Here is an 18,850-nt window from a genome sequence, read left to right as displayed (position 1 = left end):
ATCTGAATAAAATCTATCAGAATGCAGAAAATTTAGAACAAAACTGAAATGGCTAGTGAAATTTTTAACACTTAAAAATGAGCTCATTAGTTCACTTTTTACCAATTCATTATAATTTGAAATTCTATCTTGTTTGTTCTTTTGCATATTTCATATTTTGCTTTTATACTTTGAAACATCTTTTTATAATATACTTTTTGGTGCATTATCCATCCTAGTGAAATTCAAAGTGATACAAACATACATATACACACAGTGTACTTCCTTCTCCATCCAATTTTCCCTCCTCCATCCCATCCATGAGATTGGAAGTGACACCTTCATGTATGGTCATAACTTTATTTGAACTGTTTCCTTTCTTTCTTCATCCTCGTTTTCTCCTCCCCACCTCCCTATAGTGATCCAGTGCATTTCAGCTAGCCAGAATAAGAAGGTATTCTGCAATGCAATAAATGTTCAGAGTCAAAGCCCAGTAAAGGACTGGTCTCAAAAGTTATTTGCTTTCTTGTCTTACCTAACATGCAGTCCCACTTCAGGGGACTCCATAAAGTAGAAATGATTTAATACATTACTCTTTGTAGACATTAGTATTTTCTCTTGAGAGATATTTACACTCTTCTAAATAATCATGTGCTTTTGAAAGTAATCGGTGTAATTTCCTGGAAAGCTCCTTTGATACAAATGCAAGGCATGTTATTGGATTTTACAGCAAGACAATAAGAATAATAAAGAAAAAATCTATTCAATTGTTTCTCAACATATTCCATTGTGTTCAGCAACTTTTAAACCAGAAATTTTGAAATAAAGCCAAACTAAAGGACTGCTCTGCCCTCTAGTGACTAGCTAGGTTTTGCTAACTCTGTGTTTTTCTTTTCCTTTTTTAAAATTCATTTTTTAACAAAACTTGGGATTTTTCTAACTAAATGATGACTATATTTTCATCCTTTGAGTAATGAAAAAAGTTCTCATCAGCTTGTATGAACACAATTCAGGAGACTAGAGTTCAACAATTTCTTTTTATTGGTATGGCCCATCTAAATATTATAAACATAAAAATAAACTTCCTTAAAAATATAATCTGTTCTAATTCTTATATTTTACGTGCTTGATTTGGAAAGATCAAGAAGTTCCATTTAGTTCCTGTATTAAGCCCCTTATAAATTTTATAACTTTATCATTCCCAAGTTGGTCAATTCTATTATTTTAGAGTCTGAGGTATTAAGATGAGTGTTACTGTGTATCACTTACAGAGGTGACCAAGTTTCACTAATTATATTAGAAGAAAAAATGATTAATGAAAAACTATACTGGACATAATTTAATTGTTTAAACAGCATTTTAGGATTTTCATGAGGGTCAATGTAATTATTAAAAAATTCACTATCAAGCCGGGCATGGTAGTTCACACTTATAATGCCAGTCAGTACTTGGGAGGGTGGGATAGGAGGATAAGCAGGTTAGCGGACAGCCTCAGCTATTTAGTGAGGCTATCCGCAATTTAGTGAGACACTGTTTCAAAACAAAGAATAAAAAAATAGGGATGGGGCTATATGCAAATATTGCCCCTGGGTTCCATCCCCAGTACTGTGAAATCCAAACAAAACAATACAAAAAAATTCACTATCATCTTACCAATATCAATGGAAACAGTAATCAAGAATGTCAGTTAAGACTGAATTACTATATAGTGATTCACCCTAGTACTTTAATGAAGGGAATTTCTCTGTCATAGTAAAATGTCCCTCTTAATTTTTCTGACCACATGCTTCTTGTGAGGAACTGATTCATTTCTAAAGCACTATTTTTACTTTCACTTAACCCAGCATACCACTTCTGTCTACACATGTAGGTTAAAAATAAACATTACATTTGTGCATATGAATGTAAAATGATACCTGGACACCTGAGGATGATCTACAGACAGTTCTGCATTGTGGTTAAGAAAATAAATGCCGCAACCAGATTGACAGAAATTTAATTGTAGCTCTGCCACCTATTAGCAGTGTAACCTCAGGCAGATTACTTAACCTTTCTGTGCTTTGGTTCCTTCATCTAAAAAAAAAAAAATTGGAATAAAAGAGGTACCTATAAATAATAATGCTTTGTATTTTGGCTGGTATTTAAATTACATTGATGAATGCATTTATCAAAACTTAAAGAATGTGCTTTTAAGATTAGTACATTTCACTAAATGAAGATTTCATATCAAAGAAGAAAAGCACATTTATACTGAATTCTTTCTCTCAACATCTTATACATGCTGAACTACTTAGGAGGAGACGGTGATGCTTTTACTTTCAACTATTACAAAACTTAAGTTGAATTGATGAGAGACAGAAGGAAGGATTTATAATAGATATACAAAATATAATAAAGTATAAATGGCCAAATTAACAATGTTGAAGGAATATAAACATACCTCTCCTCAGGTTGATACAAAAATTAAACATAGGCAGCAGTCTTAAATATAAAGAACAGTAATTGTCTGACCTAATCAACAAAGGCATAGAGCAATATTTATGTAAGGAAATGAAAAGTAGTGATCAATTCTTGCCAAACTGGCAGAAAGGGGGAAGAAAATAATGAAGTACTGAGCTCCCACACTGGGGTGAAGATTGCAGTCAAAGGTGTTACAGATCAAATTTCAAGTGCATCATAAAACTGCCAGGCCATCTCAGATTGTAAAGAACAGTCTGAAAGTCAGAAAGAGCTGGGTTTGAATCCCAGCCTATTTTTTAGTTAGTCAAGAAACTCAATTTATTTAAATGTTTTTTGAGCTTCAGTTCCCTCATGTGTAAAGAAGGATGAATGAATATCTACATTTAAGGGTCACTGTGAAGACTGAAGGTCAATATATATTCATCAATGAATATGTATTATTCATTGTGAAGATTAGATGAATATGTATTTGTACACATGAATACATATACACACAGAAATTAATACATAATATGCAAGTAACAATTAGTTTCCATCATTTAAATCATTATTACTTCCTAGAGTGAGTCTTGTATACCCTTGCCACAGTTACAAAAGTGGTCACATACCCAGTTCTCATCTGAGAAACTGACTACACAGCTGGCCCAACCATTCTGAAGAGCTTTCTAAAGGATCTTTACTAAAATAACAGGCCTTAAGCAAACCAGCAGTACTTGGTATGAAAGAAGAGTTGGCAGTGACAGGGAACACATTGCTCATCTCTCTGTGATGCCAATTATAATAAATATAAGCCCTATGGGCGAGGCATTTAGGAAGTACGCTCGCTGATGACATTTTGAAGAAAGTCACTTCAATGTATTTGAGGAAATAATATTAGCACCTGGAAAAGCTTTGGTTTGAAACAGTGTAAGGTAGCATATTCCAAGAAAAGAATATTAAAACTACACTTATAAAAAGTAAGTTCTATATTCCCAAGGAGTGGATATGTAAATCATTATATATTAGTCCATGAGGACAGTGACTCAACAGAGTTTCAGCTAAAAAAAGAATTGAGAACTTCGCACTGGAAGGAGGGGAGGGGTATTTCAAACATTATACACACATGATTTCTACCTTGACACTCATACATATGAAAAGTGCTTTTTCCAGAGGTGTATTTACCAGTGAATCACTAACTCAAGTTCTTTTTTAGGAATTTAGATGCCATTCAGACATCAGAAATGTTGAAACACTTATCTTCCATAGTGGTATACTCCATTTCTTTTCCCACCATTAATTTAATGTTCTTTCCTTCAAACTTTTCTTAATAAACAGATACAGCCTTAAATATAATCCACTTTGACTTATTTTCAAAGTTTCAGCTTGCCTCTCCCTTAAGCTATCCCTCCCTTTAGCCTGAATTATTTTCAAATGCATCTCAATCTTCATTCCAAATCCAATTCACCCCAGACTTCACCTCTTCCCTCAGCAACTCAGCTTCTTCTATGGCTTTCTTACTTCTAGCAGCAACAGTAGCACTCTTCAGAACGCTCACACCTAAATAAAAATCATTATCTTTGACCTCCTTTTCAATAACCTATGTTGTTTCCTTTCCTCTTCCTATCCCTCTACATCCTAGATAAATTAGGTTTATTGCCAACTTCCATAGATTAGAAGTTTTTTAATTGGTTCTGGTGACAGATACCTGTAATTCATATTTGAGAAACAATAAAAGCTAAATTTGCAATCATGAAATATACACAGTAGGCATCAAAAGTGTTTCAGAAAATTTTCATTGAAGAAATCCTTACCAAAATGAGTATCCATCCATTTTACCCATGTGTATTGAAAACAGACATCCACAGCATAACCTACATAGCATCTTTATAGTAGTCTCATTTTAGAACTATCAACATCCTATCAAAATAATCAATTTCGTCTTACCTAGTATAATGCTAAAGACCCCTCAGTCAATCCTTCCAATGCCTATATGCTTAAAGATTTTCAGTGGCTCGTGTGTGTGTGTGTGTGTGTGTGTGTGTGTGTGTGTGTGTGTAAGAGAGAGAGAGACAGACAGACAGGACAGAGAGAGAACTCAATGATTTGCTTTTTCACCAACATTTGCCACTTTAACCTTACATATATCCCAACCGACAAAAAAAGCCTATTTCAATTTTTCAGACTCGTGCTATATCCGCTCCTTTGTGCAATAGTCTTTCTTGACAGCCATAAGTAAGTAGGACCTAAGCAATTTCTCAGACCCCCCCCACCCCCCGCAAAGTTGGAGATCATGTTCAGGGCTTCAAGCATATGAAGAAGCAAGCACTCTACCCCTAAACCACCCCCTTCTTCAGAACTCTGGGGGGGGGGTTGGGTTTTTTTTGTCTCTCTCTGTGTGTGTGTGTAGTACTGGGGATTGAACCCAGTGGTGTTCTTTTTTTTTTTTTTTTGCAGGTCTAGAGATGGAACCCAGGGGCATTCGAACTCAAAGCTACACCCCTGCCCTTTTCTTTATTCTTTATTTTGAAACAGGGTCTCACTAATTTGCAAAGGATCTCACATAAATCCACAAACTGCGAGCCTCCAGTTTCAGCCTCCAGAATGCTGGATTACAAGCATGTGCCACCACACCCGGCTGAACCTAGAGGTATTCTACCTCTGAACTACACCTCCAACCCTATTTTCTATTTTTTATTCTGAAACAGGGTCTCACTAAGTTACAAAGGGCCTCACTGCATAGCTGAGGCTAGTCATGAACCTGCAATCTTCCAGTCTCTCCCTGAGATTACAAGCATGTGCCACCATGCCCGGCCTTAAGAACTCTTAATATTGAACAGCTAAATCAGTTCATCTTGGGTCCTCTTTTTACATAATACATGATTCTAAAAAATCATTCTACAGCTCAAATAAGTCATCCATTTAAATGTCATTTATAATAAAACCTTTTAAGTTTCTGCCTATGCTTAGTAATCTCCAAGAAGCAAGTGAGATTATACAGCTGAACAAAAGGATAGTTATAAGCATTCAGAAATAAAGTTCTAGCCGGGCGTGGTGCCGCACGCTTGTAATCCCAATCCCAGCATTCAGGAGGCTGAGACTGGAGGATCGCGGTTCGCGGACAGCCTCAGGTACTACGTGAGGCTCTCCGCAACTCAGTGAGAACACTGTTTCAAAATAAAGAATAAAAAATAATAGGGCAGGGGGTGTAGCTCGGAGGCCGAATGGCTCTGGGTTCCATCCCCAGACCCTCAAAAAAAAAAAAAAAAAAAAAAAAAGGAAAGAAAGAAAGTTCTAAAATATTTTTTCAGAAGTACATTTTAAACTCCAATGTATAAAATATTATATTACAATGAAAATAAATTTTTTTAAATGTGTGATTTTGATGAGCAAATAACTCATAAGAAGAGGCAGGACTGGGACATCTTTACTAACAGTAAGATATATTAGCCTAATTATAAAGATTTATTTTCTCTAAAAGGTAAGATTAAAGGTATATAATTAATGCTACACCTATCATCTTAGCAGGAACAACTAAGCTATCAAATCTGAAAACTCTATTATTCATTCAAATATTCACTTTACTAAATAAAGTGAAAGAGGCTATGTACGCTTCCATCCTTCAACTTGCCTGATAAAAACTGCACAGACAGAGATTTGGTATTTTAGGGGATCAACAGTGATGGCTGATTTCGAACTCTTCTCTGTTGTTGTTTATAATATACCTATTTTGATGATTTGATGACTCTAACAACACTGAAAACCTCATTGCTATCCCATAAGTATATTGAGGGAATGGACAGAGCTTCATGTTCATGTCCACCTGAGTGGTGCCTGGATGGACAAACAGTATAAACTACTCTGCACATACACCTCGTATTTGTATGTTTAACCAGCTCTCCTACTTGGCAATTCTTCATTGTAACTGGTGTGGCACACCCAGTGCTCAACACATAAATGGCAGCTAAGCCCTCCTTATTCAGAAGCCAGTTCACCTGTGTAGTCTAAAACATTACCTAAAGTGTAATACTTGTGCCATGAGGAGACACTTGGTAATAGATGGCCTTATAATAATTTTTTAATAATAGTAATATAGGCCTAGCAGGGGTAGAACAATTGCAAATTAAACTAAACAGGTTACAGAAGTCAGTACAAAACTAAAAGGCAATATTCTTATCTACCATTTCCATGAATAAATTTGAATTCAGAGAAAGTGTAAAAATACCTTCAAGAATAAAACACGGGACTTCCGGGAAGATGGTGACCGAGAAAAGCAGGGCTTAAGAGCCCTGCTAACAACAAATCTCCATTACCACAAAATCAGCACCCTTCAAAGCCAGAAAACACCATCACCAGTGAAACAAAAAATCACCAGGCTCCAGAGAGAAAGTGGACTGAGAACAGAGCCACATAGGAGATACACCGGCCTCACGCCCGAGGACGCGGCAGACGCGGCAGCAGAGCCATACTGCCGGCAGCACTGGCGAATTCACGGGATGGCTACAGCAAGCCAAGGTGAGCCACTGCGGAAGAGCCAGGCGAGATTTCTCCGCGCAGAGAGCATCTAAAGCTCCCAGTGGCCGAGCTCAGCACACGCTGCAGGGATTCAGAGTGGAAATCAAAACGAAGAAGAAAAACGCCAGCCCCACAGCCAAGGGCGTAGCAGCGGCGATATATTGCCACTGGCGGCAGCAGCACCGAATTCAGCGAGGCCATTACAGCTACATCTGCGTACTCAAGAACAGTGAGTCAAATTGCGGGCCACAGAGGAGAAATCCCAGTACTGTACTCCCTGGGACTTGACCCAGTGGGGTAGGGGTGGTGGCAGAGATATCACACCATAAGAGAACGTGCAACCTGGCACCTCCCACAGTCTAAAGCAGCCTCTATCGACTCTCTGGGTCGGAGACTCTGTGATACAACCCAGTAAAGAAGTAGTGGGGTCTGAGATACTACAGACTCGAGATCCAGAACACCTTAAGTGAAGTCATAGTGACCCAAGGGAAGAACCCAGAGAAGGCACAAACATCCGAAATCATGGGAAAGAGGAATAATACTGGAGCAATGAATGTCCACAACCCCACAACATCAGAACCCGATAAAACAGAAAATCAGAGATTTCTAGAAGATCAAATCAGGAAAATAACTGTAGAAATAATAGAGGTGCTTCGAAAAGAACTCAGAGAGAGCCAAAAAGAGATAAAGGATGCAATTAATGAAGTAAAGGCCTCAATTCAAAGCACAAACAACCGATTAGAACACATGGAGAACAGAATCTCGCTCTTAGAAGATGAGCAATCCAAAAATGAACGCATAGTTTCTAATCTAGAAAAAAATATCCTACAGCAGAAATCTGATATTGAAGAAATATGGGCCCATTTTAAGAGAGAGAGCTAACCTAAGAATAATTGGAATAGAGGAGGGAAAAGAAAGTGAAACCAAAGGGATCAACAATCTCTTCAAGGAAGTAATAGCAGAAAATTTTCCAGACATAGAGCAAGAGGTTGATACAAAGGTCCAGGAAACTTATAGAACTCCCTTTAGACAGGACCGGAGAAGAGGATCCCCACGCCACATAATTGTCAAAATGACCAATGTGAAGCCAAGCAGAGAATCTTAAAGGCAACAAAAGCAAAGGGCCAAGTGACATTCAGAGGCAAACCAATTAGAATCACTCCAGACTTCCCAAACCAAGTTATGAGAGCCAGAAGCGCTTGGAGTAACATATTCCCAATTCTGAAAGAAAACAACTTCCAGCCAAAAATTTCCTACCCAGCAAAACTTTCTACCAAATTAGATGGAGAAATAAGAAGCTTCCATGACAAACAGAAACTGAAGGAATTTATGTCTTCAAAACCAGCGCTAGAGAAAATACTCAAAGAGATTAACTACAAAGAAGAAATAGGTAACACACACCAGAACCAGAGAAACAAGATTTTCCATCCAACAGACAACTAAGATTGGTTATCTGTGGAGATTCATTATTTATGTTAGTCTTTTACCTATTTCTGAATTGTATTATTTGCCTTTATTGTTGCTAATTTTTAGAATTTCTATTTGGAATATTAATATACCTTCAGATATAGCAATTGGAAATATTTTATCCCATTCTATTAGTAACTGTTAACTCTGTTTACATTGTCTTTGGATATACAATATTTTTTTTTATTTTTTAGGGAGTTTGTATACTCTTCTGTTGCCTGTGCCATTGAAATCATAACCAAGAAATCACTGCCAATTTCAATGTTGTGAGGTTTAATGACCCAGATTTTCTCCTAAAAGTTTATAATCTTAAGATTTATATTTAGGTCTATTATCTATTTTGAGTTAATATTTGTATATGGGATTAGGTAAGGGTCCAATTTTATTCTTTTCCATGTAATTGTTATTTTTCAACAATATTTAGTTAAAAGATTAATATTTCCACCACCAAATGTTCGTGGGAACCTTGTCAAAAATAACTTGACAATATAGGGAAGAATTTAGCTCTAGGCTTTTATTTAACTCCAATGGTTTATATATCTGCCTTTAGAATAGTACTACACTGTTTCAATTATTGTAGCTTTATATGGTTTGAAATCAGAAAATATATATCTTCTAGCTTTGTTCTTTTTCAAGATCGTTTTGGGTACCTAGAGTCCATATTCCATATTAGGATAGATTTTTTTCTGAAAAATAAATATATAAATATATGATAGTTTCACCTAAAAAATAGAAAAAAATATTCTCTGGTAAGAAAGAAAGCAAAAAGAAATATTGAAATGTTATCTTTAAGTCATCAAAAGCTTGGTATCAGACAAATGAAACTGTTATGTGAGATTATCATTTTTAATTTTAGATAAATTGCCATAATACTAGATATCAACTACTAAGCCAAGCATGGGAGGGAGGGATAGGGAGAGAATGGGGTGGGGATTGGGTGGGGGCTGACTGGGAAAAGTGTGCATGTATGTCTACAAAAGTATGTATCCTACTATGATGTATGAATACAGTGCACCAATAAAAAAATAAATAAATAAATAAATAAAACACCTAAAAGTGGACAAGGGGTCAACTTTCTGGTACATGTTAACCGAATCCAGGTTACTACATCCCATTTCCTCAAGACTAGTGTGAACCAATTTGCTGATCTTACATTTCACAACCATCACAAGCAAAATACTCTCAGAGTCACCGATAAAATTAGAGAAACATTAGAAGGCTAACAAGTCTTTAAAAACACCTGCTGCAAACAGGTACCCGGAATTGTTGTACTGTTCATTTTCAGTTCTCAGGCCAACTAAATTTTATTGGGTATAGGACTAAAAGCAAACTTAAAGGTACAGAGAGACCTTTAACTCTGAAAAACACTCCTCTGCTTGAACTCAGGCTGTGAAAAATAATGATCTCCATAAAACTAGGGTATGCTTATTAACACCTGGTTCAATGGAATGCAGGATTAATGAAATGTGAATTCCTATAATACTATTACACCTGAAGTTTATTAAGCAATCTTCATGTGTCACAGACTATTTGTAAGCTTGGAGAACATAGCTATACACAAAATAAACTTCCCAGTGTAACTTAAAGTCCCTTAGAAACTTGAAGAGGTCTTATGAAAGAACTTTATTTACATGCAGATATATACATACAGTAGTATGTGAATACATAGCATATCCAGTAAGCACAGCACATATTTTACATTGAAATGAATTTAAGTGCTGAGAAATGTTCAAAGCAATTCACTTATTGCTACAATTTTCATCTGGAATGCCCCCTCAAAGACCCACATGCTAAAGGTTTGGTGTCCACTTGTCTGCTGGGAGGTGGTGGAAACTTTAAGAGAGTCCTTTGAGCTATTGGGGATGTGCCCTTAAAGAAGATTATGGTCTCTTTCGTTTACTTCCCAGTTATGAGATGAGCTCAGTAACATGGGACCTTGCCATCTAAAATCCCCAATAGAGACCTAAGAGCAATGGGTCTACCTGATCATAGACTGGCATATCTAAAAGCACAAGCCAAAACAAACCTTTTCTCTTTATAAGTTGATTATCTCAGGTATTAATCAAAATGATGGAAAGCTGATTAACACTGCTTCTTTTAGACCCATTTATTTTCCCAGGGAAGTATGCTTCTCTATCTTGTGGTCAGACAAACTATAGACTTAAATATAAAAAAACTTTACCCAGGTTGGCGTAGTGACGCACGCTTGTAATCCCAGCGCTTGGGAGGTGGAGACAGGAGGATCACGCAGGTTTGAAGCCAGCTGCGCTGGCTTTGAGAGACCCTGTTTCCAAATAAAAAAGTATAAAAATAGGTCTGGGAGTATAGCCTGGAGGTAGAAGGGTTTCCAAGAACCCTAGTACAACAAATAAATAAATAAATAAATAAATAAATAAATAAATAAATAAATAAAATTTACCCAACACCTTTCAGAGTAGCATCAACTACATGGAGAAAGGTCATGCCTGAATGTATAATAAACTGTTCTTCACTAGCGAAATTCACAATAGTAGACTGATCCTACTGTAGAGAAGAAATACACTACTAAAATTCATTGTATGTTTTTGAGTTGCAGTCATTTCAGAAACAACTTTTAAGGGAGACTGAAATCCAAAGGTTTTAAAAACTTAAAATACCTCTTAACCAATTAAACCGACATCTACAAAATTAGCTCACTGCTCAGAAGCTTACCCTGTAGTCAATACAGAGGTGAACTGATGAATTTTACAAATGAATTGAAAATTATTTGTTCACAAAAGTGCTCAAGGGTTGGGGATGTAGCTCAGTAGTAAAGTGTTTGCCTAGTGGGCTTGAGGCAATAGGTTCAATGTCTAGCAGAACCCAAAGGAAAAGGCAGGGTTGCTTAAGTCTTAAAGCCTACTCTCTTTTGGTTATACTTTTTCTGTTTTAGATAGATATCAAATTACCAGAAATTAATATTATTTTAGTTACATATCCCTCTCGCATACACACACACCACCACAACCACTACCATCCAAAGATATAGAAAAAATTATTTTGAACCTCTACTAATAACCAATAAGTAAGTGCATTAATCTCAAGTACCTATTAACTGATTATTCTAATTAGATATAAAATGGCCCCTGAAGAGCTCACAGATTTGTGTTCAGAGCTAACATCAATGAGTCCATTGCAAAAGATTTATCTGAATAAATAAAAAAATAAATAAAATAAAATAAAAGCCTAGGCTGGTAAGGTGTGGCTGGAGAAGAGGGGGTCTCTGGGTATGTGGCCTTGGGCATTACAGATGATTCCTCCTCCCCTTGGGCTCTCTCTGGCTTCCATGATGTGAGAGCAAATCCTTGCACTTTCCCCTCTCTCCACTTCCTCCTGCCATACACTGAGATCATGGGTCCCTGGCCTCACAGGAACTAGACTCAAAACCTCCAAACTATGAGCGAATAAATATTCCTTTCTCTAAGTTGTATAGTCAGTTCTTGGGTTATATGAGTAAAAATTGACCAATATTCTGCTGCACTTAATTGAAAAGGTATATGATCTTATAGTAACTAGAACATACTCATTAATTCCAATTCAGCCTATACTGGAGAAACATAAACAACTATTATCCAACTTAAGAACTGATAACAGAAAACAGAAGGGAAAGAAGGAGGAAAAAAGAAGGTAGGGAGACAGGACAATAAATAGATTTAGGGCTTCTATACTTCTGCTGAAACCACTTCAAATACAAAATATTTTCCCTTCTGTTTACCAAAGTCTTAAATATATGCCATTTCTCTATTTGAATTCTCAACTGATTCACAAAGAACAAAATATTTCCTTGAAAAAACATGAATCAGTTTAATAAGACTGTAAACAGAAACAGATATAACCCAAAAACTTAACTATCTTGGTTCCTCAACCAAATTTTCAAATACATCCTATTCCCAAATAACAACGCATACACACAGAAGTCAATTTTTACAATATTTTAGTTTCTTCATTATACCAATCATTCTCATTTTGAAGTTCTTAGACTTGATTCCTTCACTTATAAGAATCTCATATTCATGCTGTGATTTCAAAGTAGTAGAAATATGAATTGAGTAATTTCAAATGTCTTCTACCTCAAAGATACCAAAGATAGTTTGAGAATCTTAGAAGATTAGAAAGGACCATTTTTCTTATTTATACATGGTACTTTTTGTTGCTGTTATTGGGTGGCACTATAGATTGAACCCAGAAGCATTTTACCTCTAGATTATTTAGTCTTTTTTAAAAAAATTTTTTTTCCCTTGAAACGAAGTCTCACAAAGTTGCTCAGAGTTTTGGTATGTTGCTGAGGCTGGTCTTGAACCTATGATCCTCCTTTCTCAGTCTCAAGTATTTGGATTACAGGCTTGGGCCACCATGCCCAGCTAGAATGTACCTTTTTTTTTTTTTTAACACTTCATTTCATTCTTTTGTAAAGAAAAAAAAATAAAACATACCTGCCTCTGTTATGGATGAAATTATGCCCTCTCCAAAATTCAAATTTCAAATTCAAATTTCAAAATTCATAGCTTGAAAGCCCAGTCCCCAACATGATAAACTGAGAGGAGATGAGGTCATAAGGCTCAGACTCTAATCCAACAGAACTAGCATAATTTTGAGAAGGAGACACAAGAGCTTGCTCATTCTGTGACATACAGAGGAAGACCACATAAGGATATAATGTACAGCTTGGTATGTTGGCCCATGCCTATAATTACAGTACTTGGGAAACTGAGAATCTCAGGTTCCAGGACAAGCTCAGCAACCTATTGAGACCCTGTTTAAAAAAAAAAAAAAAAAAAAAAAAAAAAAAAACTTTTAAAGGGGCTAAGGGTATAGCTCAGAGGTAGAATGTCCTGGGTTGAATCCCCACAACCAAAAGCAGAAAAAAGATACTATGTTCGCCGGGTGTGGTGGCACACGCTTGTTATCCCAACATTCGGGAGGCTGAGACCTGGAGAATCGCGGTTCATGGACAGTCTCAGCTACTTAGTGAGGCCCTCCGCAAGTCAGTGAGACTCAGTGAGACCCGGTTTCAAAATAAAGAATAAAAAATAGGGCAGGGGGTGTAGCTCGAAGATCAAATGCCCCTGGGTTCCATCCCCAGACCCGCAAAAATAAATAAATAAATAAATAAATAAATAAATAAATAAATAAAACACTATGTCCAAGCCAAGAAGGGAGCCCTCAGAATGAACTACATTACCACATTTGTCAGCATCTTACTCATGTATTTCTAACCTTCAGAACTGTAAGAAAATGAATGTGTATTGAGTAAAACAACCATTACAGGAGCCTGTGCAGGTTGTTACAACAAAGATTAAGAGTTTACAGTTTTGAGGTAGTTTTACTCTACTGATAACCCAGCTGAATAAATACCTGATAGTTACAAAGGTGCTCCAGTTATTAAAAAGAGTGTGGAACAACACTAAGAAAAATGCACTCCCCAAATTATTTATATATACATATACATGTGTTATTTTAAATAAAGAAATTAAATTGACATTTTAGAAAGACCACATGGCTTTGAATCATAAAATATATTCTTTGCTATACCTAGCTGTAAGAGTACAAGGCAATGTTAACAGAAAAGTTCTTACGGAATCCAAATTAAATCTTCATTGAAGAAAAGCAACAACAATCTTAAAATAGAAATGCTGACTCCATCTGAAACCAAACAGCACTCACTGTACGTGGTGAAGAAAATTTCAGTGGTACCAACTCCTATTCTCCAACCTTCCCTCAAGATTATATATATCTTGAATTGTTTTTTACAACTTGATTTGATGTTGACCTCATTAATTAGATTATATCTGCTTTCAGCCATCACTCAACTGAGCATTGTGTCACCTGCCTTTTAATCCCAGGAGACAGAAGAATAACAGATTCAAGGATAGCCTCAGACTCAGTGAGACCTTCAGCAAATAAAAAGAGCTGGGGATGTAGCTGAGAGGTAGAATGCACCTGGGTTCACTTGCCAGTGCCAATAAATAAATGAATGAATGAATGAATGAACGAATGAACTAATTATATCAACATTTCACTCCTTAAAACTTGTCATAGATAATATTCCATATACAAATAACAAAAGGATTGGTTCATGGTCAAATACTTCTAGATGTTAAAAAGATTCATTCACTACATAACTGCTTAAGAACTATTATGTGTAGTCTGTGTCCTAAAAAAGTAATAGGTGCCTGGCATGGTGGTACATGCTTGTAATCCCACACTTGGGAGGCTGAGACAGGAGGACACCCACAGGTTCAAACCCAGCCTCAGCTACTTAGTGAGGCTCTAAGCAACTTAGTGAAACCCTGTTTCCAAATGAAATAAAAAATAGGTCTGGGAGTATAGCCCGGAGGTAGAAAGCCCCTGGGTTCCACCCCCAGTACCATCAAAAAATAAAAATAATAAAAATAATAGCTATTATTGTCAGATACAATTAAAAATAAGCATTTTCCTTTTCAGTCTTTCCCTACCTAACCCCCCTTGCTGGCCACTGGCACATGAGCTTGGCCAAGTGACCTGCTCTGGACAGGAAATGTAAGAAATAGTGTCATAGTTCACTTCTAAGGAGCTGTTTAAAAAGCCATCACTTTTTTCGCCTTCCACCACAAGACTGTAATTTAGAAAGGACACTCCTTCATGATAGACTCTTCAGGGACATGAACAAAAATGAGAAACTTTTACAGCCATACACTACTAAAACCCGGGGACTCTTGAAATATAACTCTGCCTAAGTGGACTGCTATAATGTGTTTCCCAAATTTACTGGATCCTGGTATCCTTCTGCCAAGTAACATCTTCCAGAATTTATTTCCTAAATTATTCTTGGCTTTGCATGACATCTTTTCTGTGTCTTAATAATGTATTTTAAATGACTATGTATATGTATGTGTAGTTATGTGTAGGTGTATATGGACATATACTAGAAGTATATAGCCTTAGCTGTTGTTAATTATGCTTTCATTTTAAATGTTTTCAATTTAAATTTTTGTAAATTTCTACTTATAGCCAATAAAATATTTTATTGCAATAATCAGATTAACATCCAGGAGTCAGAGATGAAATAGCTATTTAGACAAGATTGTTACATTAGTGCATGTAACACGGCTTTGTTTTCCAACAGGTCAGATTAAGTATCCTAACTTACTTTCTATATGTGCACTCATACTTAACAAATACAAAACACTGTTATAAATTTAATTTTCTTGAACCCATACTATAATTCCCTTTTAGATTAGCAATTGAGAAAATGTATATTTCAGTATATATTTTGGAGTATTACAGTCTATTCAATGCTGATCAAGAAAAACCATAATTAATTATACTGACAGAAATTTTTAAATCCAGAATTTGAACCTTAAAAGATAGCATAGTGAAAAGGAAAAACAGTAACTAAAAACCACTCTTCTTACTGGCACTAAGATTTTGTTGATGTTCTGAAACCAGCGCGACACACACACAAAAAAAATCTGTTTATCCTACTATAAATATAAAAAAATCATGTGAGTTTGCATAGATTGTCCTATGTGTACAATCCTAGGCAATGACTTTCAGAAGAATGGTTCAGAACCCTTCTATTTATGTTCATGGTATAAAAGCAACATTCAGTCTTACACTTAATAAAAGAGGAAAGTAGATACAGATATTTTGAAACAATTTAATAAGCTAACAAAATATCTTAAACTATTTCAGATTAATTTTTAATTAGAAAGTTTAAGTTTCTTTCCTGAAAGCTGTAACTAAACAATACTTAACTATATTTGCTCATTTTAACTCACAGACAAGTTCTTTGTCTTGAAAATTATCAGTTCACCATACAGTATTCCTGTGTTAGTAAAGCCAATCAAACATTTTCTTCCGAGATTGTGAAGTAATATATGCAATTAAGTAATCATTACTAAAATGAACTTTAAAATATTAGTGCCATATTTTAAAGAAAAACTTTTCCTAGAGCAACAGCTTGGAAAGTAACTTCTGTACAAAAGCAGAGCTTCAGTTTGATAAAATTTGTCACATATATAGTTTACATATTTTAAGTGATTTCACAATGCAACTGTATATATCTCTATTATTTTTTTTTCTTTTTTGTGGTGCTAGGAATTGAACCCAGGGGCATTCTACCTCTGAGCTACACCCCCAGCCAGGTTTTTTATTCTTTATTTTGAAAGAGGGCCTCACTAAGTTGTGGAGGGCCTCACTAAGTAGCTGAGGCTGGCCACAAACCTAGATCCTCCTGTTTCAGCCTCCCAAGCACTGAGATTACAAGCATGTGTCACCACACCCCAGCTTCTATTATTTTTAATAGGTAATAATAATTCTATAACGCTTTGATACTGATTTTTTTTTTATTAATGCTGACAACTAAACAAAAAAGTCCTTTGGGAGAAATTGAAGAAGTAGATTATATATATTTATAATTTATATATAGATATATATAACCTCTAAATATCCAGAACTTTAATGAATTGACTTTCACCAATAATACACTGTCTGGAAGAAACAAATCAGATATTTTAAAAATTTTTTAAATTTCATGATTTGAAAAGAAGCTCTAACTTACTTGTTGATGAAGATTAACTGTACCTTAAAAATATAACTGATGAGAAAAAATAAACAATTGTCAAACTTGCTGGATCGATATGGAAAGTGAATCCATTAGATGTGGAAAGGCTGAGACCAGCGCTGATAGCACATAGTTGCTGACTTTCTCACTGCTTCTAGGTAAGCAAATAAGATGCACTTAAAGTCAGTTCTTACCAGTCAAGTCAAGACTTTCCATTGTGATTCCAATGGAACATCAGAACTTCCAGCTTCTGTGATGCAGCAGGATTCTGTGAAAGAGTCAAACCAAGTGATTAAAACAGGAAGGCCTTTCAACTAAGCTGATACTCTAATTTGGTAAAATAATGTCCCAATAAAATGAATTAACAGCCAGTCAAAATCAGGTAAACACATCCCTGTGCTAACACTGCCTAGAGAAAGAGTCCCAAAATGTTTACTGTCAAAAAGAAAATTCACTAAAATTAAGGCTAGTTCTGTGGTTAATGTTACAGAGACTTAAGAATTATAATCACTTTTCTGCTTTTTGGCTAAAATCAAGTCCAGAATTATAGGATTAAATTGACAACCTGACTAAATTCAAGTTATTGTATGACTAGCCCAACTCAACTAGATCAATGTTTTAAAGACAATGAATATAGTAGGATAATAAAAATGAGCCAACAAGAAAGCAGCCAGGGGTGAGGGGGACCATGGATTAAAAACTCTACTCAAACATTTATTTTCTAAGTATAAAGAACTAAGAAAATATAGAAAAAAATAAATAATCAAAATATACATAACCAATTAAAATGAACATTTTACATTAATAACATTGAAAATATATTATTAGATCATATCACTTTAAGAATTTAAAATTCAGCATTTCAGGGGTTTTTTTTGAGATACATTTAGTTTCTAGTTTGCACTTAATGGGAATAACTTTGTGCCTCTAGCAGATTATGACAATATATTTCATTACAATCTGTAAACTACACACTATAGAAACTGAGTATCACTTACTGGCTTGCAGCTCTATCACTATTAGTCATTTTATGGCTTGGTTAAAGTTTTTTTTTCCCTAATCAGCTACCATAACATAGAAGAAATGGTGCTTCACATTAAATATCAAAAATTTGCAATAATTTATGAGTAATTATATCTGAAATTAGATTATTTGATTTCTACACGTTACTACTTATGAAAACAATGGCAGAAAAGAATAAATAAAATATTAAATAGTCTCATATGGCTTCACATAAGACTATTTATTCATCTTGAAGAGTGTGGATATAAAAGTAAAACCATGTTATCTTTAAAGCTAATTGCAAAGGACACATATAAATACTTTCAAATTAAAGTATTAATGCCTATGTTTTCTCAACATTTTATGAAAAAGCACACAATTCCAAAAACCAATAATCAGTATAAAAGCCTATTTATAAGATAGACAACTAATCTTATTAAAATAATCTCAAGAAAATCTCACCAACTAATTTCTTATCCACATACTTTTTCATATAACTCCATAAAAGCAAGTATGTATAACCACTAAAATACTCTAAAATAAATGAGTAAAATTAATAAAGTAAATAACTATCAAGTATTTGAATATCTGCTTAAATATCTTTTTACCATTTAGTATAAGAAGTGAACATATGCTATATAACAAATAAAACATGCTAATTATTCCTAATAAGCAGTTCTTTAGGAGCTCAGTAGTAAATGCTTACCGGGTACCCTAGTAGACATTTCTATATTAGGATATGTATTTTAAAAACCAAACTGGGCATAGTGGCACCTGCCTGTAATTATAGCACTTGGGAGGCTGAGAAAGGGGGATCACAGGTTGAAGATCAGACTCAGCAAATTTGCTGGACTCTCAGCAAGCTAGGGAGACCCTGTTGCAAAACAA

Source organism: Muscardinus avellanarius (genome assembly GCF_963383645.1).
Source record: "Muscardinus avellanarius genome assembly, chromosome: 5".
Taxonomy (NCBI): Eukaryota; Metazoa; Chordata; class Mammalia; order Rodentia; family Gliridae; genus Muscardinus; species Muscardinus avellanarius.
Note: the sequence above shows the minus strand (reverse complement) of the source record.